This window comes from Monodelphis domestica, chromosome 5 (assembly GCF_027887165.1).
Source record: "Monodelphis domestica isolate mMonDom1 chromosome 5, mMonDom1.pri, whole genome shotgun sequence".
NCBI classification, from domain to species: Eukaryota; Metazoa; Chordata; class Mammalia; order Didelphimorphia; family Didelphidae; genus Monodelphis; species Monodelphis domestica.
The window spans coordinates 163,214,572-163,240,667 of record NC_077231.1 but is presented as its reverse complement, the minus strand read 5'-3'; the positions used below and the strand labels follow the sequence as shown (position 1 = coordinate 163,240,667).

General features: G+C 33.8%; 1 protein-coding gene and 1 long non-coding RNA gene across 22 annotated transcripts in view; one reads left to right on the top strand and one right to left on the bottom strand.

Annotated features, from left to right (window-relative positions):
* The window catches only part of MAGI2 (membrane associated guanylate kinase, WW and PDZ domain containing 2), a 1,718,964-nt gene that overhangs the window by 1,541,008 nt on the left and 151,860 nt on the right, over window positions 1-26,096 (bottom strand). The window lies entirely within an intron of this gene.
* Window positions 10,386-23,078, top strand: LOC103092117 (uncharacterized). 4 transcript variants are annotated; one of them, XR_008912582.1, is made up of 5 exons: window positions 11,659-12,046; window positions 12,615-12,734; window positions 14,648-14,741; window positions 15,366-17,741; window positions 22,038-23,078. It is a non-coding gene; the product is annotated as an uncharacterized LOC103092117 (long non-coding RNA). The 4 variants fall into 4 exon arrangements; XR_008912581.1 differs by having other exon boundaries at window positions 14,648-15,872; window positions 17,654-17,741; XR_008912583.1 differs by lacking the exon at window positions 11,659-12,046 and adding an exon at window positions 10,386-10,457 and having other exon boundaries at window positions 14,648-17,741.

Below are 26,096 nucleotides of genomic sequence, written 5' to 3'. Positions count from 1 at the left end.
TGATAGCATTTACCTTCTCCTCTAGGAGGAAAAATATTTTATATCACATATATCTTTGCTGCTATGAATACACACCACTTTTGGACTTGAAAAGTGATCTTTATAATCTTCCTTACAATCTACATCACACTAGCTTTATACAGTTTTAAAAGCTTAAATGAAAAAATAGGAAGAAAGCACAATATTCATTATAAAAGAGACAGAATACAGGGATTGTTAGAGTAGGCAACCTTGCACAAACTAAACATTCAAAAATTGAATCCTGTACAGATAGAGAAAAAATGAACATTAAAGGGAAGAAACCTTAAGCTGTGAATTATTGTAATATCTGAATATGTTCATCTATTCAGAATGAAGGCACCTTCAATGGATATATCCACCTTCTTTATAAGTTTCACAGCAATAGCTCTCCCATCACCAAATGCTTTATGTTATGGCACTCTAAAGTAAAAAAAAAAAAGATTAGAAAAATAGTTCATCATTTAAGTTATGAATAAAGATTTCTAATTGTTAAGTACTTTAATTTTTCCCTTTAAGTATAAATGATGAGCTGATATATGTGTGTGTGTGTGTGTATGTGTGTGTGTGTACATATTCTATAAGTAATCTTTTTGGCAGCTTTGAATAGATGAATAAAAATATTTAAGAATCTATTTGAAAAAGGGAGATCTCTTTTCTGGAATGATTTTTTAATCTCTCTCTGTGTTTTGGTGCATTTCTCCCTAAAACAGTTTATGTATAGTTTTTTAGATTTAACATGAATACTGTTATTCACCAATCCTCATTTTAGTAGGAACACACAGTATCAGTAAGTCATTTTGTATTTGCTATTCCAGACACAATTAAGAAATCTTACAACTCCAGTACCCTCTGGTGGCAAAACTTTAAAGTGATATTCTTAGAGCAGTTCAAAAAAGACCTAGTGGCATGCCTGCTTTTGGAACCTGATGAGACTGAATGTATTGAAGAATTATTTCCTGATAATATTTACTAATAAACTACAGTGATATTACAAATAAAGAAGACAGTTAATTGAGAGATCAGTGCTGATTTCATATTGCCAGATTCTATACATAAGAAATGACTGGTGATTCAAAAATGTAAGCTAGGTTTCTCTTGGTATAGAGTTGCCCTAATGCTATGGTTATTATTGTTACTTTTGTAGGAAGTCCAGAGTTGAAATTTCATGATAAAAGGACATCAGCTGTAAGGAAACTCCCTCTATCAGTGTAGATCATCAGCTATTTTGCAACTGTAAAGATTAAAATTTAGGGAATATGGGGAGACTGAGGCAGGTAGAAATTAGTTTCTCTTTGCAAGGAGTATTATATTTTTAAGAGGTATATTAAAGGTTAAAGATTAAAGAATATACAAGTAAGAAACATGTGCCTAGGCCAGAGGCCTAGACAAAATAACCTCACATCACGCAAGAGACCGCCTGCTCCAAAACGGAAGTCCAAAAAGAGCCAAGAGCCACTCAAAAGCCTTTGAATCAGCTTAAATACCTTCTCGATCTCGGCCCAGGTGAGATTACAAGGCATTCTGGGGAAGTGGAGCAAAGGTTCGTGGGGATTGTAGTCCTGTATTCGAGTCTATTTTTTACACAACTTAGTTTGAGAAAGTTGCCTAGAGCACTGAATGGTTAAATGACTTGTCCAGGGTAAAAAAAAAAAAAACATTTTATGTCAGAGGTAGTACTTGAACTTAGGTCATTCTGATTTTTAGCTGCTATATAAAAGTGTGTTTCATACAGAATTATACAAATGGTAAAAGAAAACATTGTTTAGTCTTTCTGAAAATAATTTGCAAAATAATGCATTGACAGAGGTGATATCAAGAGATTCCTTATGCAATAATTTTTTGTTGATACATCATTATTTTCCACATCTTATAAGGTATAAGGAGGTCTCAATAATGAATCCCCAATTCCTTTACCACTTCCACTCTAGCCAGGTTTTGACAAGAGGTATTGATAGGTCATTTGACTGAAATTAAGAGGTGATTTTTTGCTATTAATGGTTGTATTATTAAGGGTAAAACTTACCTATCCCAAAAAAAGGGAGCAGTGTATCACCAATAAACTTTTAATCCAGAATAGGATTTCAAGGGCATAAGGTCTGATTTTGCTACCAATCCTCAGAAGGAGCTGATGAGCACATTATAGTTTAGGAAAGGAGAAATTGGCTCATTGGGACAGGAAATAATAGTAGAGGGATGGAACACATAAAACTCACAGAACATCAGAAATGGAAGACTTCTGACTTCATGTAGTCCTATCCATACCTGAGTATGTATCTCTTCAAAAACAACCCAGAAAAGTGATCATGTAGAATTAAACTTAAAGCCTCTAATAATGAACAGCTCACAGTTCCTGGAAACAGGATTATTTTGAAGTTTATCCTTGTTTTGAAGCCTCTTTTCAACTTCCTCCTGTTCTCCTAATTCACACCTCCAATGTCAAACAAAATATAGCTTATCTAATTCAACTTAAAAACCTTTCAGATATGTTACCTGAATAATGTAGCTATGATGTGCTAGTAAATCTTTTTTTCTGGGCTAAATTTATTAATTTCTTTCAAAGTAATGTCATATAACATGATTTCTAGTCATCCTATGTTGATATCCTCTGGAAAAAATTTGTCATTGAATTAATTAATGAATGGAAGGGTGAATAGATGAAAACAATTTCAAAAAATAATTTATTAAACACTTACTATGTGTGAAGCACTGTGCTCAGTCCTGGAAATAGAAAAGGAAAAAGAAAGGTAAAACTGTCTTTGCTCTCACAGAGCTTACATTTTAATAAAGGAGAAAATTCATGTAGAAGCATTCAACTTTAAGTCAGATGTAAAGGCCCCAAAGTTGTTAGGATCCGGGGGCAAAACTGATAGTAAACACATCATCTTAACTATTATTTTCTGATACTAAATCATTTGACATTACCAAGGACTTTGGTGAGGAGAACTTTCTTTTCTTCATCTTTTATCATGATAGGTGAAGCATCCAGAGAAGATGTTGCCAGGCTGCTTTATTAACTGTATTTTGCTATTATGTTTGCATGGGTTTAGGCTTAAAACCAAGTAGGTGATCTGGGATGGGGAGTAAGGGATTAAGCATAATTATTCCCCAAAATATTGGATTGACCCTCATATAGAGATTAGGTTTTTCAGAGGGGACATACTGGTGATGATTTATTATATACTTTCTGAAATGTGTAAAATAAACATCATTCTCTGCACATACTAAGAAAAAGGCAGAGCATAGCATTAGTTTTTCCTTCTTGTGCACAGTAAGCATATCTAATGAATCTTCTTATCTTGTTAGATTTTTGGGACTGCCTTGTTATCAAATATTGTATTATTAAAGATATTTTGAAATCAAAGAATATATAAATATATCTATATTCCTATGCCCAGTTGTACTCTATTTAATTTAATCTTATTATAGTACATTCAGTCCCATTCTTCTGCTATATAGAATTCTTTTTAGTTGGTGTAAGAGCCCTAAGAATGATTTAGAATGAATCCTAATCTAACTTTAGCCTTCATTGAGAGATATAGTGTCTGATACCAGAGTCAATTTCTTTACTCTAATTTAACTTGACACAATAGAATCTGGAATATGTTTTTCAGTTCTGGGTATTCCAAATGTTTTAAAAAAAGCATGTGTGCATGCTCTATACTCTTGTCAAATGTAAGCTCTTTAAGGGTTTCATTTATGTTTTTGTATTCTCCATTGCTTGAACATAATAAGCATTTGAAGAATTTATTAAAATTGTATTTAATAAGCCAGAGAGTTTCCAGGGGAGGATGACAATAATAGTCACAGGTTCCAGGGTCATACCATATTAGATAATTCCATATGTTAAGTTCTCTGTCATCTTTCACTAAAGCTTTGGGTCTAAAGTCAAAACATATCTAAAATACCAAAAATTAATCTTTCTAATAATAAGAAAACAACTTATCTATTAGCTATTTCTATATTTGCATGTTTTCTATGATAAAAATTTCCCTAGATGTCCATTCACATACACTGGAAATATTTTTTACTTTTTTTTATTTAGTCAAAAATGAAAAAATCTGAAGAGTTGTAGTTGAAAATGTTAAAACTGAATCTGAGTTCTACCCTTAGCACTATATTCATTACAGTGAAAAGAAAATGAGGCAAAATAGATGGAGTGGATAAAAAAAGGAAATTAACAAAGATAAAGTAGAAAGAGAGGGAACTAGAGCAAAAGTATACATATACACATAGACATACATATGTGCATATATGGATATATATATATATATGAAGAAGTACAAAATACTTTGCAAACCTTTACATTCTATGTGAGTGCTAGTTTCTAGCTAATATGTCTATTAATTTATTTTATTATTTTAATCATTATAAATGAAGCTATTTAATGGAACATCTCTTTTTTACAACCAGTTGACAAAAAATAGGCAAGAAGTCAAGAAAAGAAATCAATTTTGTGCTATTGTAAATGGCATTATTATTTTTATTACATTTAGTGTTTCCATCATTAAACAGATACAGAAAAAATACCTTAACCTGTGAATTTATTGTTTTAAGGATCTCTCAGTGAAGAAACTTCTTCTACCAATATAGACTTATAGCAGTTCTGTAACAGAAACTGATAGAATTCCTAGGTGTACAGGAAAGTTAAGAGACTTGTTCCATTTTACAAGGGGAACTGTGGCAAAGAAAGAACTTACCCATATTTCTACCTCTGAGGTGCTTGCTCGCTCTCTCTGTCTCTCTGTCTCTCTCTGTCTCTCTCTGTCTCTCTCTCTCTGTCTCTCTCTCTCTGTCTCTCTCTCTCTCTCTCTCTCTCACACACACACACACACACACACACACAAGTTGGTGGAACTGTGAAGTGATCCAACCGTTTTTGGAGAACAATTTGGAATTACACCTAGAGTGTTATAAAATCGATTATACCCTTAGAACCTGAAATATCATTGCTGAGTCTGTTTCCCTAGAAGATCACAGAAAAAGAAAAAGAATCTATGTATTCCAAAATACTGATGCATCTCTCATTGTGGTGGCAAAGAACTGGAAATTGAGGTGATGCCCATTAATTGAGGAATGGTTAGATAAATTGTGGTATATGATTGTTATCAAATGCTCCTTACTGGGTTATAAGAAATGATTAACAGGCAAAAATGGAAAGAACTACAAGGGATAATGAATAGTGAAAAGAGTAGAAACAAGAGAATAACATGCACAGCTACAAATTTAATTCTTAAAAAAAAAAACAACCCTTACCTTCTGTCTTGAAACCAATATTGTGTATTGGTTCTAAATCAGTAGAGTGGTAAGGGCTAAGCAATGGGATTTAAGTGACTTGCCCAGGGTCACATAGCTAGGAAGTGTCTGAGGTATGATTTGAATCTAGGACCTCCCATTTCTAGGCCCAGCTTTAAATCCACTAAGCCATCTAGCTGCCCCCTACAGATTTAATTCTTGAAAGATAATTGTGAATATTCCATTCAGAAAGTAAACTGCAAGGTGGAAACACTAGATATAATTTGAATAAGGATGTTTGTCTGCTGGATGATGCCTTCTCTGAGGCAGGGAGGCAGGGAGAGATTGGGACACTGTGGATACATTCTATTAAATAAACAAACAAAAAAATTAATTAATTAATTAATTAATTAAAAGGCAAAAGAAAGAACCTGTTGCATAACAGGGATACTATACTAGAAGCTAGGGACAAAAATATTAAAGAAATGAAAATCTGAACTTTTATGGAGCCTACATTATATGATAGGAGAAAATGTTCATGTATTGAAGCAGATCATATATATATATATATATATATATATATACATATATATATGATGTTGATATGTATGTGTGTGTTTCAAAAAATACAAATTAATCAAATTCAAGATAAGGAGGAAAATAATATTTGGGAGTCGGAAGGAAGCCTTTGTTTGAAAGTGATATTTAACTTGTGTTTTGTAGAAAGAGAGGGATTCTATGAGCAAGAGGTGAGGAAGGAGGTAAATCCAGGTAATGAGCATGCGCCCCTACAAAAGCAAAAAAGTGATAAAATACCATGTCTCGGGAAGAAAGAAAAGGACAATTTATTTGGCCCATACAGTGCAGGAAGGGAAGTGTTGTATAATGAGTTAAGAAAGATAAATTGGAAACAAGTATTAAAGGTCAACAAGAGAAATTTACTTTTTTATCCTAGAAATAAATAAGGTAGTGATATAGTCAGATTGCATTTAGGGAAAGAAGCATTCATAATTATGTGGATTGAAGTGTCATCAAGACTTGAGACATTGACACCAACAAGAAATGCAATGCATTAATGTACCAGAGAAATTGTAAGTATCTACATTAAGTGGTGGCCTTCTGAGTGGAGAGAAGGGGATGGATATGAGAATTTTAGATGTTGTGGCAATATTTTGGAAGTTTAATATGTGTTGGGTAGGAAAGTAAGGATTCATGAATAAAGAAAACAAACCTATACTGGAAAAACTATGAGAAAAATAGGGAAGTTTTGAGAAAACTATAATGAGCCATATTTTAGGGATTTTGAGTTTGAGGACATCAAGTTTAAAAAGTTAATAAGCAGTTAAGAGATACAGGATGGACTAATGTGGAAAAGTTATAGTAAAGGATAATTATGAAAGTTTATAGACCTGGAAGACTGGAAGAATTGGATTGTGACATTCAGTATGAAAAATCCAATAGCACATGATGATACCAGAGATTCAATGGCTTTGAATTATCTGCATAGATGATAATAATTCCCATGAGAGATGAAGTGAGAAGAAGAGATAGAGTCAAAAAGAAGAGATGGAATCAGGTCATGTATAGATGGCTAGTCTTTCCAAGAAGCAAAACTACCCCATTATCAAAGCATGAAGGAAAAGAAGAGAATTGGGGAGGATGAAAAGAGGTTTTGAGATAGAGGAAAAAGAAGTGTGACCATGGTGATTTCATTTTTTTTTCTGAAAATTAAGAGTTAAGACTCTCAACTGAGATTTTCAAAGAGAAGGGATGGTTGAGGGAAAGAGAGGACTAGAAAAGGTTTTTGTGTCCAGCCATCTATTAATTTTCTCCTGGTTATACCCTTATGGACTTCTCCATCATGCTCCTGAAAACTCTTCATTCTGGAAACTCAATTCACACTCAGAAGCCATAAATTTACACTTCATAAATATTCTCTACTCCTAGGTCCTCTACTTCTGATTAAAGATTAGAAAGCTCCTCCCATAACATTCATTTAAGATGATCAAGACCAGCCATCTCTTCCTTTCCCACCAGACTGTGCTCCTTTGAACTTCTCCATCATGATTAATATCTTCTCTAACGTTTTTTCCCTCTTTCGGTTTCTTTTTATGTGTTGGGCTCCCTATTATAATGTAAGACTTTGAAGGCAGGGACTATATTTCTTTTTTTTTTTTAATTTCCAACAATTTGAAAAGTGCATGGCAAATAGTAAGTGCTTAATAAATGTTCACTGATTTGTACAATTTGTTCCTTTTACTCCTACCAACTTTTATTTGCATTTGCCTTTAGCACTTACTCCATAATCCTTCTGCATTGTTCTTACTAAAAACATACTTCTTACTCTCAGATCTTACCTCTTTATAAATAGACTTAATATTCTGTTATACTCTCCAAAGCTTTGCTCTTTGATCTCTTTTTTCTCAGACAACTAGGAATGGAGATCTGAAGCCCTAAGAGGTAGGATTACCATTAGGACACTATTTCAGGGAAACTGAGTGGTGACTAAAATCGTGCCATTCACCACCTTTCTTACTTTTCTGGGATCAAGGCTCCTGTTTAAACCATCTTTCTTTAGTTGCTAGGTTGACTCTGGGGTGCTGATTACAAAGAGTGGGGGATGTCCTCTAGGGCAATAACAAAAAGTAGCAAAGAAATTTCAGTAACTGATGCCTTCTTTATATTCCCTTCACTCCTACTGTTGATAGCCTATTTCTTTCTTTATGATATTAGCCATTACTAGAATTCCATTTGAAATTCATTTTCTCTTCCATAAACTTCCCTTCTGTGTGCCATAATCCTTGATAATTACACCCTTTCCCTTCTTTCCCCTCAAGTCACAGCTGGTCTGATTCATGGACCTAATGTACTTAGACAGCAAGATCCCATAGGGCCCAGATAAAGGTTAATAATAAAAGCTAATTCCTAAAACTATAGCCACTCAAAAGGCATGTGGGCTATTGATACCAATTTGATCATATGCTATTGGGGTGGGGGAGAGTTAATAATTGAGGCAGAAAAAAACATGAATGATGGGTTGGCAATTTGGTCTCCATTTATTTCTTTCAGAATTGCCTTGCAATATTTACTTTTAATTTTCATCTTCCTGTCATTGCTAATTTTGATGATTATGGTAGTGTTTTCCTTACATCCAATTTGAGGTGGCCTGGTAAGAGCTACATCCTGGATCACTTAGATATTTAAATCAATTGTATCCAAAACTCAATTAATAAATTTGCTACCTTTGGAACCTTGGGATTGAATTTAGCCACCCTAGATTTCAGCCTTCCCATTTGCAAAGTGAGAAATTTGAAATAAATGGTATCTAATGTATCCTCAAGTTCTGTGTCTATGATTCTATGATTAAATATATAGATATATGTGAGTATTTGTGTGTGTGTGTATATATATATATATATATACACACACACACATTAGAAGCAGTTTACAATCTATATGAATGTCCATTATCAGAAAGTGGTCAATGTACTTTGGGTTTGTTGTTTTCAATTTTCCTTTCTCCAATTATTCTGTCAAACACCCTTATCTCTATCCATTAACATCCTCATGCATATGGAGTTGTGTTTTCTCCCCAAATAATATCAAACCACTATTCCTGCTGTTTAATCATAATTGAACTATAATTATAATCTCTTCCAAACATCCTGGAAGAAAAAAATATTTACATGGGCATTCATTTATTAGCGGTTTGGCTTTTAGTCATGGGCAAAGAAAATAGTTTTACTTCTTCAACTCAAATAAGAAAGTTGCCTAGAAGCCAAGTTCTGACATGATCCTTCACCTAGCCCTATAATAAGCTCTTTAAGAATATGGTCATACAGTGTATGCCAGGTATAAAAATGGCAATGTAACCTAAAATTATAGGTGAGATACTATGGACATAAATATAACAAGTACAAATGCATTCCTTTCATTATGTAGTTATATTTTATTAGACTTAATAGTATGCTACTTTCCAAAAAACTATATGCCAAAGTGACAAAAAAAAAGTCTGCTGAAATGGATATTTACAAGGAAGAAAAGAAAAGCATTCTGTCATAGGCTCAACTCTGAATTTCTTGCCTTTCATATGAAAAAAATAAAATCTGCCTTTAAGTGGTGATATCCATTTTCTTATTCTCTACCCTGATTTCATAAAAAAATATATATATATGAAGAAGAAAATGAGGAATGAGAATAGTGGAAGAAAATATCTATTTCAAGGGAAAATCCTTGAATATGATGGAAAGAAATTTCTCTAAATTCACTAGGAAAATAGTTTCAAAACATATCCCTGCATGTTTATACTCAGAAAGTAAGAAAAATATAAATGTTCACCTAAATGCTTCTAATAATGACCTTTACAAAGTTTTGTAATTTTCCTCCATTTTATATCCATATGTATATAATGACATCAATATTTCTTTTCAAGAGATTCTTCTTTCTTAGTAATCCTCACAGTACATTTTCTAATGTATGTATATGTATATAATTGGCACCAAAATCTAACATAAAATCATAGATTTAGTATTGGAAGGGATATTACAGACCATCAAATCCTACTCTCTTTTGCAGATTAGGAAACTGAGAGTCAGAGAGATTAACATAAATACATTTTGTGTTTCTGGTTCTTTTGTGTTCATTCTTTCCTGATTTTATGTCAATGAATATTCCAAGAAGGGAGTTACTGTTTAACAATTTAGCCTGGAAGATACATATTCATCAGAGATCCTCTTTGTGGTTGGAGCTGAATGTTGGCCAAGGATCTTGCCTTGAAGAGGCAATGTCTATAGTGGTACCAGAGTCCTCTGAGGACAAATAAAGAGCAATAGCCACTAGAAAACTGTTCAGTGAAGACAACATATCCTGATAAAGTTACTAGCATGCTCAGAAGCAAACTTAGTAAGGACTCCATGATGGGAGAAATAGACTCCCAAGTGTAAAATTTGGGAGGTACCCCTTGGCTACATGTTTTCTTTATATTTGACACTTCTAACCTCTGTGTGAATGGTTACATTGTGTGAGTTCACCATAAAAAAGTCTTTTAGATTAATATGAGCTTGGTATTCAAACAATGTGGCCAGTCCATCAGAGCTGAGCATCTAGTTGCCAGGTGATCTTTAGAATCTTTCTGACACAAAAAAAATGGAAGCGATTCATTTTCCTGGCATGATGCTCTGAAGAACTTTAGCATCAAATATGAGGTATGGGAGACACTGACACAGGAAAGTTCAGTATGGTATTCTCACATCAAAGAAAGTATTGCGTACTATGGGGAAAGCAATTGCTCAAAGGAGAGATGTGCCAATTAAGAAGATATCTCTATTTCAAATATTAATATGAATTATTCATATACAACCTGTGGTAGAGACTTCTGAGTTCACATTGTTCTGATCAGCGTAGTAAGCCTGTACTTTGAACACATTATAGTGATATCATTTTGGTCCCCTTCAAGTACAAAGAACAACAACTAATCTTCATCATGTGGCACACTTCAATTTTACTTTGACCCCATTCTTACTAATAATATGTCAAAGGAGTGTTTTGCCCTTGCCTGAGAATGGGGCCTTTTATGATGAATAACCCTTTTTAGAAGCTAATAAAGAGGCAGTTGAGTGGTTCAATGGATAGAGCACTGGACCCCTAGTCAGGAAGGTCAGAGTTCAAATTCAGCCTCAGACATTTACTAGCTGTGTGACCCAGGGTAGGTCATTTAATCTGTTTGCCTTATCATGAAATTTCAGTAAACCACTCCAGTATCTTTGCCAAGAAAACTCCAAGGACAGTATAGTGCATGGATTCACAACGAGTTGGACTTGATTAAACAACAAAAGGAAGCAAAGATCTATTTTTTTTTTATTAATGTGGTGGGGGGAAGGTTCACAATGAATGGGACTTATGAATGGCAGTATTTCAACTCATATGTCATCAAGGTTACTCCTAAAAACTTGAAGGAAAAAGCAATATTCACCCCGCTAGGAATTTCATCTATCAATTTAGAGAATCGGGGGCAGAGAAGAGGAAAAGGTGATACACAGAGATAAAAACTAAATAGTCTTTACTGTAAAGAACATCATAGTCAATTAGTGGCAAAATGTATACTAAAAAAAGAATGTAAAAATAAAATAGCAAGGAAAATGTTTTGAGAAGGCATAACTAAATTTTAATAGGAAGAATTATTTCCCCTTACTAAGATCTAATATATGTTATTACAATATCAATAAATTTAAATTTTATGCAAAATCATTAATATTGACTATGACAATAGGATTAATAGAACCAGAGCTTATAGGAATTTCAGAGAATTGACTCATGAAGTGAGGGATGAAGGATAAGGAAGGGGAAGGAGAGGTGGAAGAAGGAAAAAAGGGAGGAGAAGGCCAAGAGGAATAGGGAGAGAAGAGTAGGAGGGAGGAAAAGACATTCTGCTTATGAGTACATTCCAAAGGATGATTGTCTAAATCAATAACATGTTTTCCATTCATTAGTATCATAGGATTTGGAGAGGAATTTTAATTCAGTCATCTTATTTTAGAGATGAGGAAATTTCATTGTAGAGAGAGACCAAGACTTTCTCAAAATCATAAGAGGTAGTAATAGACAGTTAGGATTCAAAATTCCCATTTGAGTTCTAGGATTCTTTCCATTACACTCTATTGGCTAGTTTTTCAAAACCATGTGGGCCAGAAGCAGGGATTTTTCACTTGAGAGATGAGAAGCAAGGATCAAGTTTTAAAGTGAATTAAGATGAAATGTTCTCATACTATTTTACTCATTTGGATTTCAATATTAGGTATGCTACAAGTATGTTCATTTCAGGCTTGAGAAAGAATTTTTGCTTTGGCAAAAGCTATAAATGTACAACAGTCTAATTCAACAAACCCCTAGTAAAAGATTATAATTTGCTGAACAATATTCTAAGGACTGAGCTACATGTTGGAGATAAAGCTATGAAAGAGACAAAATCACTGATTTCAGGGACAATGAAGTGTGACAGAAAACAGAACATAGGTCCTAGAGTCAGAAAGATCTGAGTTCAAAACTAGCTTCAGACACTTACTAGGTGGCCCCAGGAAAATCACTTAACCTCAGTTTGCTTGAGTTTTGTCATTTTTAATATGGGGGTAATAATAGCACTGATTTTGAAGAGCTGCTATGAAGATCAAATGAGGTAGTAATTATAAGGCACTTAATACAGGACCTGGTACATTGTATTTCCTTATATATGTTAGTCATTTGTAGAATTTATTATGTAATAGGCATATTAGACATATATACTCTTATTTTAATATGGGGCACAAGAAAAGTGTCAAGTTTTTAGACACCATTTGATAACTCTTTTACTTTTGTTGTTTTGCTAGGCATTGGAGAGTAAACTGAAGATAAAATGACAAATACCTGATACTCAACAAATAAATGGTTGCTAATTGATTGATTGGTTGGAGAACAAATGTCCTTGACAGGAGAAAGAAAAAAGCCAGGTATGTACTCGAAACACAGTACTTACTATAGCTTTAAAGCATCTGTTATTTCTAGGTCATTTTCCTCACTTGTCCATCTTTGTATTCACTTCCACTGTGTGGATAAGTCTTGTGCTTCACTACAAAGTCCCTCAAGCCTTGGCAATCAAAAATAATGTGTTTGTGCAATGATGATTCTGTGTCCAAAATTTGATAACATCTTATGTTTGCTTTTCTAAGTTCCCATCTGTGATTATGTGGCATATTTGTCTTAAAATGGATTTGTCTTATATTTCTCTTAAAATGTTCATAAGTATAGGAATAGACTTTTTTAGAGTAAAAATTAAGCTAAAGATTCTCGACAACTGTTCTTTCACTTCTCCATTGCCAGTCTACTTTTCATTCAAATCATGACATCATTTTTCATTCTATACCAATATATGAAGCACTGATTGAGTTATTATTATGTACTTCACCTCAATTAAGTACTTTGGGGTATGAATAGCAGTAAATACATAGAAGTTCAAATAAACCAGTTGTGGAATCAAAACACATGGACATTAAGAAATCAGCGTTCCTAAACATATAGAAAGCACCAAACAAATATATGCAGTACTGAGATTAATTTTAATTGTATTTATTTAATGAATCTATTATTTTAATGTTACCAAAGAACATACTAGTTTTTAGCAAAAGCTCCCCAAGGCAAAAGAATTTTTACACTGTGATTCTTTTGCCTTTTTAAATAGTTATTGTCTTATGAGTAAAATAAATACTATTCAAACAAAACCAATTAATGCTTCCTTTCAGTAATGCTTTATTCAGGACATGGTGGTACTAAAAGGACGAGTCCTTGAAAGTCCTTGAAATAGGGTGAATTATGCACATTCAATCAATTTTGTAATATGAGCAAAAGTAGCTGTATGTATTAGTAAAGGAAGTCCCCATTATTATTTATAGTTAATGATTATTTGCCTAGGGCAGCTATGTTGTACAATGGATAGAGCACCAGGCCTTGAGTCTGAAAGATCTGAGTTCAAATTCAGCTTTATATACTCTATGTAAGACCCTGAACATGTTATTTAGCCCTGTTCACCTCAGTTTCCTTATCTGTAAAATGAGTTTAAGAATGAAATGGTAAATAATTCTAGTATCTTTCCAAATAAAATCCCAAATGGGATCACAAAGGGTTAGATGCCACTGAAAAGACTGAATAACAACAGTTTTCTGCACTTTATAGACTATTTTAAGATTAACCCTTTCCTCATAGGATTGAAAAGTGGGTACTTTTATCACCATTGTAAAGATGAGGAATCTGAGGTGAAAGTTAAGCAATTTATCCATACACCTAATAGGTTTCAGAGCTGAAGCTTCATCTCAAATTGATTCTTAAGTATAAATTCCTTGAATTTATAGGTATGCTTCACATGCCAGACTTGTGTCTACTAGGACATAGGAAAATAACTCTTAGGCTCATAGATTCAGAGTTGCAGAGGATCTCAAGTATTTAATAAATATTTGTTCAACTTAACTCTCAATTCTGGACATGAAATGAAATTTGAGATGATGAAAGTTTTATTCTAGTTTATATGATAGTCAGCATCTACTTTAGTAAAACAATACATTAGCATTCATATATTTGATTGCTATATAATTTTCATCCCTGATGAGTGACTGGTTTAAAATTTAAAGTCCTTGATATGTGAGGTTATTAGAGAGAAAATTCATGGTTAATTGAACCAAATAAATTTTGGTCAGATATGACTGGGCAATGATTTAGCAGGCATAGAATATGTGTAGCATTCTACTTTGAAGAAGCTTAAATCCCTATACTTGGGAGGTCTTCTGGTGCTCCCTAACAATGCACATCAGAATTGCACACATTTTTTACAGAAAGCCCAAGGTAATTGAGCTATTCTTCTCTAACCCCATAGGTGGCTCTGTCTAACTATGTGTCCTGATTCTCCACACAGAAGGAGTTTTTAAATAAATCTTCATTGGAAACTTATATCACCAAATATATTAAAGGTGAAAAATTATACTAACATCACCAGTTGTATCATTTACATTTTGTTTTGTTGTATTAAAAGATTATATTGAGGTTGAATGGGGTGTTTGTCACTTGGTAGCAACTTTTGGATAATGTATCTTATTTTGCTGATGTTGAGAAACTAATCAATTATAAATCAGTTATTCATATGACCTTCTTTTGCTATATTATTGGAAAATGGCAATGTATGAAATAACATTTAATTTTGCATATAGCTTTCTAAACATTATTAAACCAAAGAGAAAATGTAGACCTCGAACTAGATGAGTCTAATAAAAATGTCACTACTGAAGTATGACATGAAGAGTAGTAATTTCTGAAGATAATCTACATTATAAAACTGATTTAAATAGTATAGTGCATTTATGACATCTGCTTTTCTTTTATGCACCATCTTTGCCAAAATCCTTCAACAATTTCTTGTTTTATTAACTCTTTCAATTCTACCTTGATTCTGGGGGATGGATTCTATTTTACAGCTAGGAAAATAATAATATGAAGGACTGTAAGATCATCTCTAATATATGATTACTGGTACTTTCATATTTTGGCTGAAGTTATCTATTCAATGTAAAGGTAAGAATAATTTCCTTCTTCCTTAGGTTTGATGCAAATAAATAATCTGTAATATTATCAGCATGAAGAACTTCCAGTGTGAGAAACCTTCACTACAAACACAAATTCTATTCCATCTTTGCTTTGGTGTAGGTTAGTGCTAGGCAATTGTGATCAGAGGTTAAGTGATTTATTAAGTATCATGTGTAAGAAAGACAGAATACTAACCCAGAATCTTTCTGATTTCAAGACCATTATTATAGCAAATATTTCCCTTATCATCAAATAAAATAAATCTAATTTTAATGTTTTTTAATTACTAACGAAAACTTATCACATTTCTGATTCTAATAGTCATATTTGTTTTTCACCTAAAGAAACAAGGCCACTATACATTTAGAGTCTCAGTTTGGAATTAGGAGAAGATCCTATTTTATATAAGGAAGAGTCATAAAATAAATTTAAAATTGGAGGGCCATGAAGATCATTAATTCTAACTTCTTCATTAAACATATGAGGAAAGAGAGGCAAGTGACTTGCTCAATGTCACAAAGGTAACAAATAGGAAAGTTAGTGTTAAAATATAAGTTCTGTAAATTAAAATACAGCATATTTCTATATAGTTAAATTTTACAAAGAAATTTCTTCCATAAAGGCAAATATATTAATATCACATTATAAAAACACAACTACTGAACAAAAAAAAAATTTTAGTCCCATACAGAACCACCAAATTCAATGTTTTGGTCAAATTATTTATTTTTAAACCTATACATAGAAGCATTCATAAAGGTATATGTGTGCATATATATACATATATATGGCTTATATATACATATATACATGCTTACAAATATGTAATTCGATTCCTAGGTAGATAGACAGATAAAACACCTTCATACTTCTGTTATTTAATAATTAAATACATACAGTGGTCAGTGTATTATATTTTTATTGATTGATTTTTTTCTCCTTGAATTAAAAATTTAGCGTATAGAAAGTTTTGATTCAAAAAGTTCAGATATATATTGTCCTTTCCTTGATATTGTTAATTTTTTTCTTTCAGTTTCCCTTCTTTCCTTCTCATCTAATGCCTTTCAGGACTCATTCTGACTTTAGTAATTAGTGATATAATGATTCACAACACTATATACTTTAAATTTAATTTAGTTTTGAATTTAAATAGTGTTGCTCAGCTTATTATATGTTCAGTGGCCCATCATCTCATTCATATTAATAGTGTCTTCAATGGAGCAGATCATAAAGCCATTTATACTTGCCAATATTGATCCCCTCCCCCCAAATCCTCTAAAGCAATCTAATGCCATGAAGGTCTTATAGGATGTTAGGTATTGCATTGTTATGGTGCAGCACTTGGAGAATTAGTCCTTACTTTAGTTATAAATAAGCACATTGTCCACCCCCCCCACCATGTTCATTTCTTTGATGATATATCTTAAACCACTTAGTGTGACCAAAGCATGACTGATAAAATTTTGCATCTATAGAACAGTGATGGCAAACATATGGCACAGGTGCCAAAGATGGCACACATAGTGCTCTCTGTGGGCACATGGCCAACCCCTCTAGAACTCATTTCTAGAAAAGTAGAGGGGCTGGGATGGAGCTTCTCCCATCCCTGTCTCCACTGTCTGATGACATTTTTTTCACTTCAATTCCCACTTTCCACAGAAATACAATGGGAGTGCTTTCTCCCTCCCCTGTGTGGGGTAAGGAGGGGTGGGGCATACCCAGACTGTGGTGGTGGGAATAACATGCCACACGGTCTCTGGTGGGGGCAGGCATGGCACTTGGGAATGGGGGGATGGAATGGGGGTAGGGCCTGGCATTCCATCTCTAAAAGGCTTGCCATCATAACTACAGAGGTTTCTATTATTCGTAGGGTCACCTACATTTTTCTTTCATAAAAGATGGTTCCATAATGCATAATAATATAGCATAACCAAAAGGACATTGCTATTAAAACATTGGTTCTTAGATCAACATCATCACTGCCTAAATATATCTAGTAATTTAACAATAACTAATATTCATATTTGGAACTAATATATTTGAAGATTTTAAATACTCACCTCAAAACCAGAGAGACCTGAGTTCAGGTCTTAGCTTTCATGAAAATTGGATGTGACCTTGACCAAATCAGTTCACAGCTTAGTGCTCTAGGTAATGGAATCAAACAAATAAAAATGATGGTGGATATAGAAGTAGCCCCATGGGCTACATATTGCCTTAGTTTTGAGATGTAATGTGATCTATTTATATTGGGGTTTTTTTGTTAATTATTTTTCACTTTCATTTTAATCTGGTTCTGGAGACTTCAAAGACATCAGGAGTATTAGGGGAAGCATGGAGCCTGGCATCTTTCCTCTAGGCAACTCTTCCAAGACTCAGTTATGGAGAAGGTAACAACTTATATTAGTAGGTGAAATTTATTCTCCTTTTAGCTCCCTATGTCAAAAACAGATAGGTTCTCCCTTGTTATTCTCAAAATGTTGTCTGATATATTGACAGAGTAAGTGAAATTTCCAGTGTCTCAGCAACCACTATGATTCAAGAATAAGATTTGACCTTTACTGTTCCTAATTCCAAGACCAACTCTTTATCCACCATTCCATGGTGAATAAGCTTTAAAAAGGTTTATCAGAATACAATTTTAAAATGCTATCTTTCAGGAAACAGGAATTACCCTATATGCTACATTTTATTTTGTATTATTTCTGTGGGCCTTTCAGTTCCTATAGAAGATAATAATCTTCATGAGGTTTAGAACAATATCTTAACTGCCTTTGAGACTTACTTCTGACCCTAATACAATCCTTTACACACAGAAAGAACTTAATTAAAAGATAGATGATATACATAGAGTAAGTTCATGTGTATTCATTGCCAAAATTCTCCAAAAATCTATTTAAAAATAAAACATAAGCAGCATAAATTTGAAAAATATCAGAGGGAAAGTATCAAGATTAATTAAGACAAAGAAAAGCTTTTGGCAGAAGGTAGGATGTCAGCTGAAATTCAAAGGAAATAAGGAGGCAGAGATGAAGATGGAGAGAATTGCTCAAATTCAATGAAAATGCTCAGAGTGGAATGATGGAGCAAAGCCTGTGTCACTGGATTACTATACTATCCTGGAGCAGAACTGCATCAGCTCATATCTAGCCTATTGCAATAGCCTTCTGCTTGCCTTTCCTCTCCGAATTCTTTCCTCATTCTGATTAAGTTAGAGAACTAGCATTAAAACCTAGATCTTCTGAATCTAAACGCAGCTCTCTTTACTACATGGCAGTTAAGTGTTTTCTTCCCTTCAACTGCCTGAAGAGATATTGCTATTATTTGTATCTCTACTTTATAGATGGAGAAACTAGTATTTTGACACTCTGAGAGAATTTCTTAGGGTCAAATACATTTTAAATAATAAAGGTTAGGCTTCACGGAGAATGAAACCAAGGCTTCTAATTCAATGTCTATTGTGTTTTTCATCAAATACTAAATTGATTTTTAAAAAAATCAATAGAAAATTATTTTGCAAAATTAAAACATTTGAAATATATGAGAAAAGTCTACTATTATTTTATTTCCATTATATAATAAAATTAAATATGGAATAAAACATACCCCCATCCTGAGAAATAATAAATGTAATATAAAACAAAAGAATATAGTAAAATATTTCTCTAAATTTCTCTATTTTGATAGAGAATTAAAATTAATGTGATCAGCATTATCAAATACAAACTGTTATTTATTTTAGTCATAGGAGGGCTCACAGAATTCTGAATTGGAAAGTATGTTTAGATATATTATTTACCTACCTTTTCTTTTCCCAGAAGATTAAACTGAAGCCCAAAGGGGTCAAGTGTTTATTAAAGGGGATTCAAATTTTTCTTGGTCATTTTGGTCACAGGTAGGGCTTAAAGGTTCCTGATCTTATATATTTTTTATTTTGGCTTTTTCTTCTTTTCTAAAAACTTTTCTTCATGTGGAGAAAACAACCCAAAAATGGTAAAGAAAATGTTAGACACATGGATGTATAGATCGAGAGATAAAATATTTATTAAGCACTTAAACATATTACAGCAATGGTACTGAGTACTATAAATACAAATAGAAACAAAAAGATCATTTCTACCCTAAAATATCTTACATTCTAATGCTCTAAGACCCATAAAAGAAGGCTAGATAGGGAGGGGTACAAGCTTCTAAAAAGGAGGTAGAAAAGTTAGGAGAATAAAGAGTAGAACATAAAGAAGTGATGAGCATTGCCTGAGCTCCTCAAAAAAAGTTGTGGTCTAGGTAAGGGAAACATTCAATATGAAGAAAATCCTGCAGATATTTCCAAGCTGAGAAGGTAGCTGGGGCTGAAATATTATTATTTGTTCTGTATTGATATCCCATTAATATGGTCTTTAAAAAAATCAAACATCCATATTATGCTTCCTCAAATGATTCAATATAATTGAAATGCTGCCTCTAAGGCTTCTTTAAGTTATTAATCCCTAGATATTTCCATCTGGACTCAATTCACATTTCTTAAAGGGCTTCATATGTTTCTTTATATCAATTACTCTATCAGTGTCTTTTCTTTATATTAAATCAATGATCTATCCCTAATTAAGAAGTAAGCTATTAACTATATTTTTTAACAAGGGGCACATTTAATAGTCCATGTGGGACAAAATCATTTGAAGATACTCTAAAATGTTGAAAAGAAGTAACAGAAACATCAACAGATAAACAGCATATTTCAGAGTATAATGGCAAACAGCTTTGTCTGATAAAATTTTGAGTAGCTGTTTGCAGTTGAAACCCAGTTGTTGTTTTTTTTTCATTTGCTATGTCTGTGACTTTGAACAACTCACTAAGGCCCTTTAGATATAAATTCCATCATCTGCAAAATGAGTGGGTTGGGCTACATAATCTCTAAAGGTGCATTCAATTCTAAATCCCATGATCCAAGGAAATTAGTCCTTTGTATGGCAGTCATATAAGGGTGACTTTAGGCAGTGTATAGCAATTGCTGTTGAAGTTATTAAACTCAGAGCTTTAAACTCCTCAAGGGTTTGTACTAAAAAAGAAAAGAAGTCATGTAGCTACAGCTTTTTGACATGATGCAATTTCCATTAACTACCTGAGAAAGCATGTCAAGCACTGGCTCACAAAGAGATAATATATGGTGTAACATAAATGTATCATAACTCTATTAGCACAAGTCACCAGTGAGCCCTCCCTCTCCAGTAAACTATTGCTATAGAGCCTTTGAATGCCTGACATTTTAGAAGAATAAGCAATTGTAATTTTGTCCCAATATCTTGTAACAACTCTCAGTGCACCTAAAATAAACAGCTTTGCTTCTAAATTTTTGGATTTTGTTTGAGAAATATATGAGTATATGTGGCCATCATCCCACCTCATTTTAATTAAACATAAGTTATTCTGATTAAATATTAATTAGTGGAATATTCAGAGGGTCTATGACATCAGCAGGATAGGAAAATGCAATGGCCAGAACTTCCTATACCAGTGATGGCAAACCTTTTAAAGACTGAGTGCCCAAACTGCAACCCTCATGTGAATGTGAGCCCCTCACCTTACCCCAGACAAGGGAAGGAGGAAACACTCCCATTGGGCTGCTGGGTAGAGGGGCAGATGTCCTCAGGCATGTGTGGAGAGGGTGAAGGGAATAGCTTCCTTTGGCGCATGTACAATAAGTTTGCCATCATAGTTCTATACCAATAGGACTGAAAATAAAAGGCTACATATGACTTGCATAAGTCTCATGGAGTTGCTTAATTTATATTATAGTGACATTCCCAGAATCAAATTGCTAGGAAGAGTCAGAATCTGAATTTTGACCTTGCATTCCTTCTCCTCTTATAGTTTTTTCAGGGAAGACTCACCACTGATATAAGGTCTTCACTAAATTCTCATCTGTGTTGTCCCCTAACCAAAGCATTATTTGTTTTTGTAATTAGAGCAAAACAGTAACCTGGATAAAAGTAAAATACTATAATTTCTATCATAAAGGGCAACAAAGTATTTTCTTCTTAAAAAGTGAATTATTTCATAAAATCATAGTCAGAAAAATACTAGAACATTTACCTTCAGTCATGTAAATGCTTTTAACATTCAGGAAATACATTGTTTTCTTGAAGATAAACTTACTCCTATTATGATATAATTCATTCTAATGTTTTATCCTAATGATCATGATTCATATTACACTAAAACTATTTTATGAATATCTAGCTAAAATCCTACCTTGCCAAAACAAGTCCAGATCCTCTTGCTCAAACTCTCACGGACATAGACCTAAGCATACTCTTATCAAGGATGCTAAATAATGATTAATAATAAAAGTTATAACAATGACAATAATAGCTGACATATATACAGTGCTTTAATGTCTGCAGAACCCTTTACATTTATTGCCTCAACTAATACTCACAACTCTGTTAGGTAGTTAATATTATTATCCCTATTTACAAGTGGTAAAATTGATAATGAGAGAAGTTAAGTGAGTTGCACAAGATCACTAAGTCAGTATCTGAGACATCATGGGAAATTAGGTAATCTCTCTAGGTCCAACACTCTCTCCTTTAGGCCATACAGATATTTGGTACTATGCCCCATGATGGAATATCAATAATCTCCTACTCATATTTTATTCTTATATTTTATTTTCTTCTTCACTCCAGATACCCACTCCTGGAATTGTTATTTTGTAAGAGATAAAAAACTATTGATTCTGTGAAGGATTTATTACAACTACAAAAGACTTGTAAGCAAATGCAAGAAAATGGAAGCTTGGAGATCTGTAAACCAGGAAGATTCCAAAGGAGAATGTAGCCAGGAGGAAGACAGTTTGAATAAGCTGGCACACAAACTGATTTTATTCACTTAGGAAAAAGTGAAGAAAAAAGAGTCTCAAGGAAATGAGACTCTAAGGAAGAAAGCTGACAGAGAAATTTACTCTATAGATTGTCACTACTGGTTTCAACTTGAAGACTTGAGCTTAACTCTGATGATCTTTTCAAATTATTTACAATATTCTCTTAAAGGCAATACAATTCTACATTCTTGATATTGAATTTATAATAGATTAGGGAAACCCAAAATTCCCTCTATCCTTAGTCCCCACTCCCTACCCTTTCTTCCTTTAAAATAAATCCTTTTACAGTATTTTGAAGTGAAATTAGTCTGTTTAAAGCTGGTATAACTTACCATCTTTGAGTAGCCATTAGGATCAACAGAAGAAAGCAGGAAGTGGATTAGGGGGTAGGAGAATTGAGAATTCAGTCTCTCCTTCACCTTATTTCTTAGAGTCATTGTTCCAGCTTTTCCATTTACCTTAAATACCCTAGTAATTAAGCCTCCAATATAATACTGAAGAAATTTTTGTTTTATATGTCATATCGTTCATATTAGTTTCATGTCAAATGGACATTCTGTGTGGGTACAAATTATTAACTAACTAAATCAATCAGCAAACATTTATTAAGCTCTTGGGTGCTAGGTCTCAAGGTGGGTGCTGGGAATAAAAAGAGTTCAAATGGCACAGTCCCTGCCCCAGAAGACCTTTTAATTTAACCAAGGAAGACAATATGTATAAATATAAAGTTTGGGGGAGGAGAGAGTCTACTGAATCAAGCACTCACTTCACTCCCCTTTAAGCTACTAACAAATTACTGTGATCTTGATACCTTTATTAGGTGAGAGCATTTCTTTTGAATGAATAAATTAAGCCAAAGAGTTTAATATATATATTAATATATATATATATATATATATATAATAATATATAAATTGAGCTCATATGTTCAGGATTCAGGCTTTTGACAATTTAGAAAAAAGAACAGCTCCCTCTAAACCCTTGGAGAGAATCATATAAAGGGGCTAGCAGAGGTGGAGAGAGTAGAACATATGTATTCTGCACACAACCTCCATGATATAAATAGAATTGTAATCAAAGCCTGTTGATGGAAGCCCCACACCAATGAAATCACCCATCCATTGAAGTGCTAAAAAATATTATTTGAAAAAAGTAAGCAACGCTTATATTAGTCAAATAACCCCAATTGCTATTAACTTTGATCATAGCTTCATTACATAATGTAATAATCTAATAAACATTTAGGTAATGCACAGTACTGTACAGTGCATTCTCCCTTTATACCATAAATCTCTTGAGGACATAGGTCATGAGATTTCAGCATTATTTCTTATATGAACTAGCCCAACTTAATAAATTGTTGAAAGAATTGCTTTAATTTAACTATTACCCTGACAACCCTAATTTCTGTCTACTATATACTTAGAAATTCTTGAACCCCTAAAACTACATTAGTTAAAATTCCTTTCTGTATTACCTAGAATCCTTTTTCCATTTGCCCACGTTTGTGTCTTCATGTATTGGTTATAATTTCTGTAGCTCCTAGTTCTCACTCTTTTCTTTTGCAACAGAGATGGGTGGTTTAGGTAGATTTTACTCTAGTTGTTATTAATAAACTTTATAAAATATAATACTCTAATAATTGTATATTAGTTTTAAAACCCACACTACTCTTCATTTTTTTACCATTCCCTGGTTTAAAAAAAAGTCATTCCCTTGCAGGTAAGCATGGCGGCAGAGTATATGCGGCTGGGTTCCTCTCCTCAGATCCAAAGACACAGACAACCTCAAAAGACCCCCCCCCAAAACCAAAAACAACCATCCTCTTAAGAATGGAGAGACCCCACACTAAGGTGCAGCACTGAAGGTAGGTGGGACTGTGACATCTCCACAGTATAAGGGAACGAAAAGCTGACCTAACCTCCCCCAACCCACCACGCCAAGGGAGACAGAGCCTAAGTCGGCACTGGTCAGAATCAACAGGTGAGTGAACGGCAGACCAGGACTGTACAACAGGCAGCCCCAAGTTCTGGGGACCTGAGAAAGACCACCAAGGACCTACGCCTGAGAGTAGTAAAACCCAAAACCCCGGCAGGCTGGCAAGGGGAACTCAGATCACGGGTGCCCAGAACTAGCACCCTGTAATCAATGAGTGCGCAAAGGGATCCCCAGAAGTGAGCAAGGGGCACCCATAGGTCTTGAGAGTTAACTAAAACCACCAAAGGTCCACACCTGACAGCCATAACACTCAAAACTCCAACAGGCAGGGGAGGGAAGACAGAGAATGAATGCAGAGAATGAATTTGCCTTGGGCTAAAGCCTCGATCATTAGAGCCATACACAGAGAGCAAGCCCTTCTCACTCAGATTTCTGAATAGAAAGGAGAGGAAAAAAACATAGAAATGGCAAAAAGTGCACAGGAGCAACAACCTCCAAACACCAAGAAAAGCAAGAAGAAGGGGGTGATTTGGACACTTTTTGTGGAGCAAAAATACAACATACAGAGGAAATAGAAGAGAAAACACAAACAAATGCTCTAACACCTTCCAAAAGAAATGGAAATTCTCCACAAGCTCTGGAAGAATTTAAATTGGAAATTATCAAAAAGATGGAAGCTTCCTGGCAGGAAAAATGGGAAATAATGCAAAAGGAACTCAGCATTCTGAGGGACCAAAATACGTAAATGCAGAAACAGATTGAAGCCTCAAAAAACAGCTCAGAACAAATTGAAAAGGAAAACCAATCTTTAAAGGTCAGAATAAGGCAACTGGAAGACAATGATCTTGCAAAAGAGCAAGAATTAATAAAGCAAAGTCAAAAGACTAAGGAGTTAGAAGATAACATAAAATATCTCACTGACAAGGTGACAGACTTGGAAAACGGAGGAAGGAGAGGCAATCTGAGAACCATTTGCCTACCAGAAAAGCCAGATATAAACAGTAATCTTAACATTATAATACAAGATATCATGAAAGAAAACTGCCCGGAGATTCTAGAACAATGGGACAAAAATGCATTGAAAGAGTTCATTGGACACCCTCTACACTAAACCCCCAAAAGACAACTGCAAGAAATGTAATTGCCAAATTCCAAAGCTTCCAAGCAAAAGAAAAAAATATACAAGAAGACAGAAAAAGACAATTTAAATATAAAGGAATACTAATCAGGGTCACCCAGGACCTAACAATTTCTACTCTGAATGACCGTAAGGCCTGGAACACGATATTCAGAAAGGCAAGAGAGCTGGGTCTTCAAGCAAGAATCATCTATCCATCAAAACTGACTATATACTCCCAAGGGAAAGTATGAGTATTCAAAAATATACATGATTTCCAAGTATTCATAAAGAAAAGACCAGAGTTCTGTGGAATGTTTGACAGCCAAACACAAAGAGCAAGAGAAACATGAAAAGGTAAATAGGAAGGAAAGGGAAAAGGAGAAAAATGTTATCTTTTTCTTTTATTCAAACTCTATTCTATAAGGATTACATTTATATCAAATTATATATATTAATATGTGGGGGAAATGTAATGTGTAATTCTCAACATTATATGCATCATTAGAGTAGTAAGAGGAATCATGCATAGGGAAAGTTTGGGGCATCAAGACAATATGGAGAAAGGGAGGAAAGGAAGAAAAAGAGAGGGGGGAATCATTGATGGTACTAAGATATACTCCAAGAAATAGAAAAATAAACCAAATAGAATAATATTTCTCACACAAAGATACACATGGGAAGGGGAGGGGAAGAATTCTATAAGAAGGAGAGGAAGAGAGTTTTTACTTAAACCTTACTCTCAGTGAAATCAACTCTGAGAGGGAAGAGCATCTAGGTCCATTGGGACCTTGAATTCTATCTTATCCA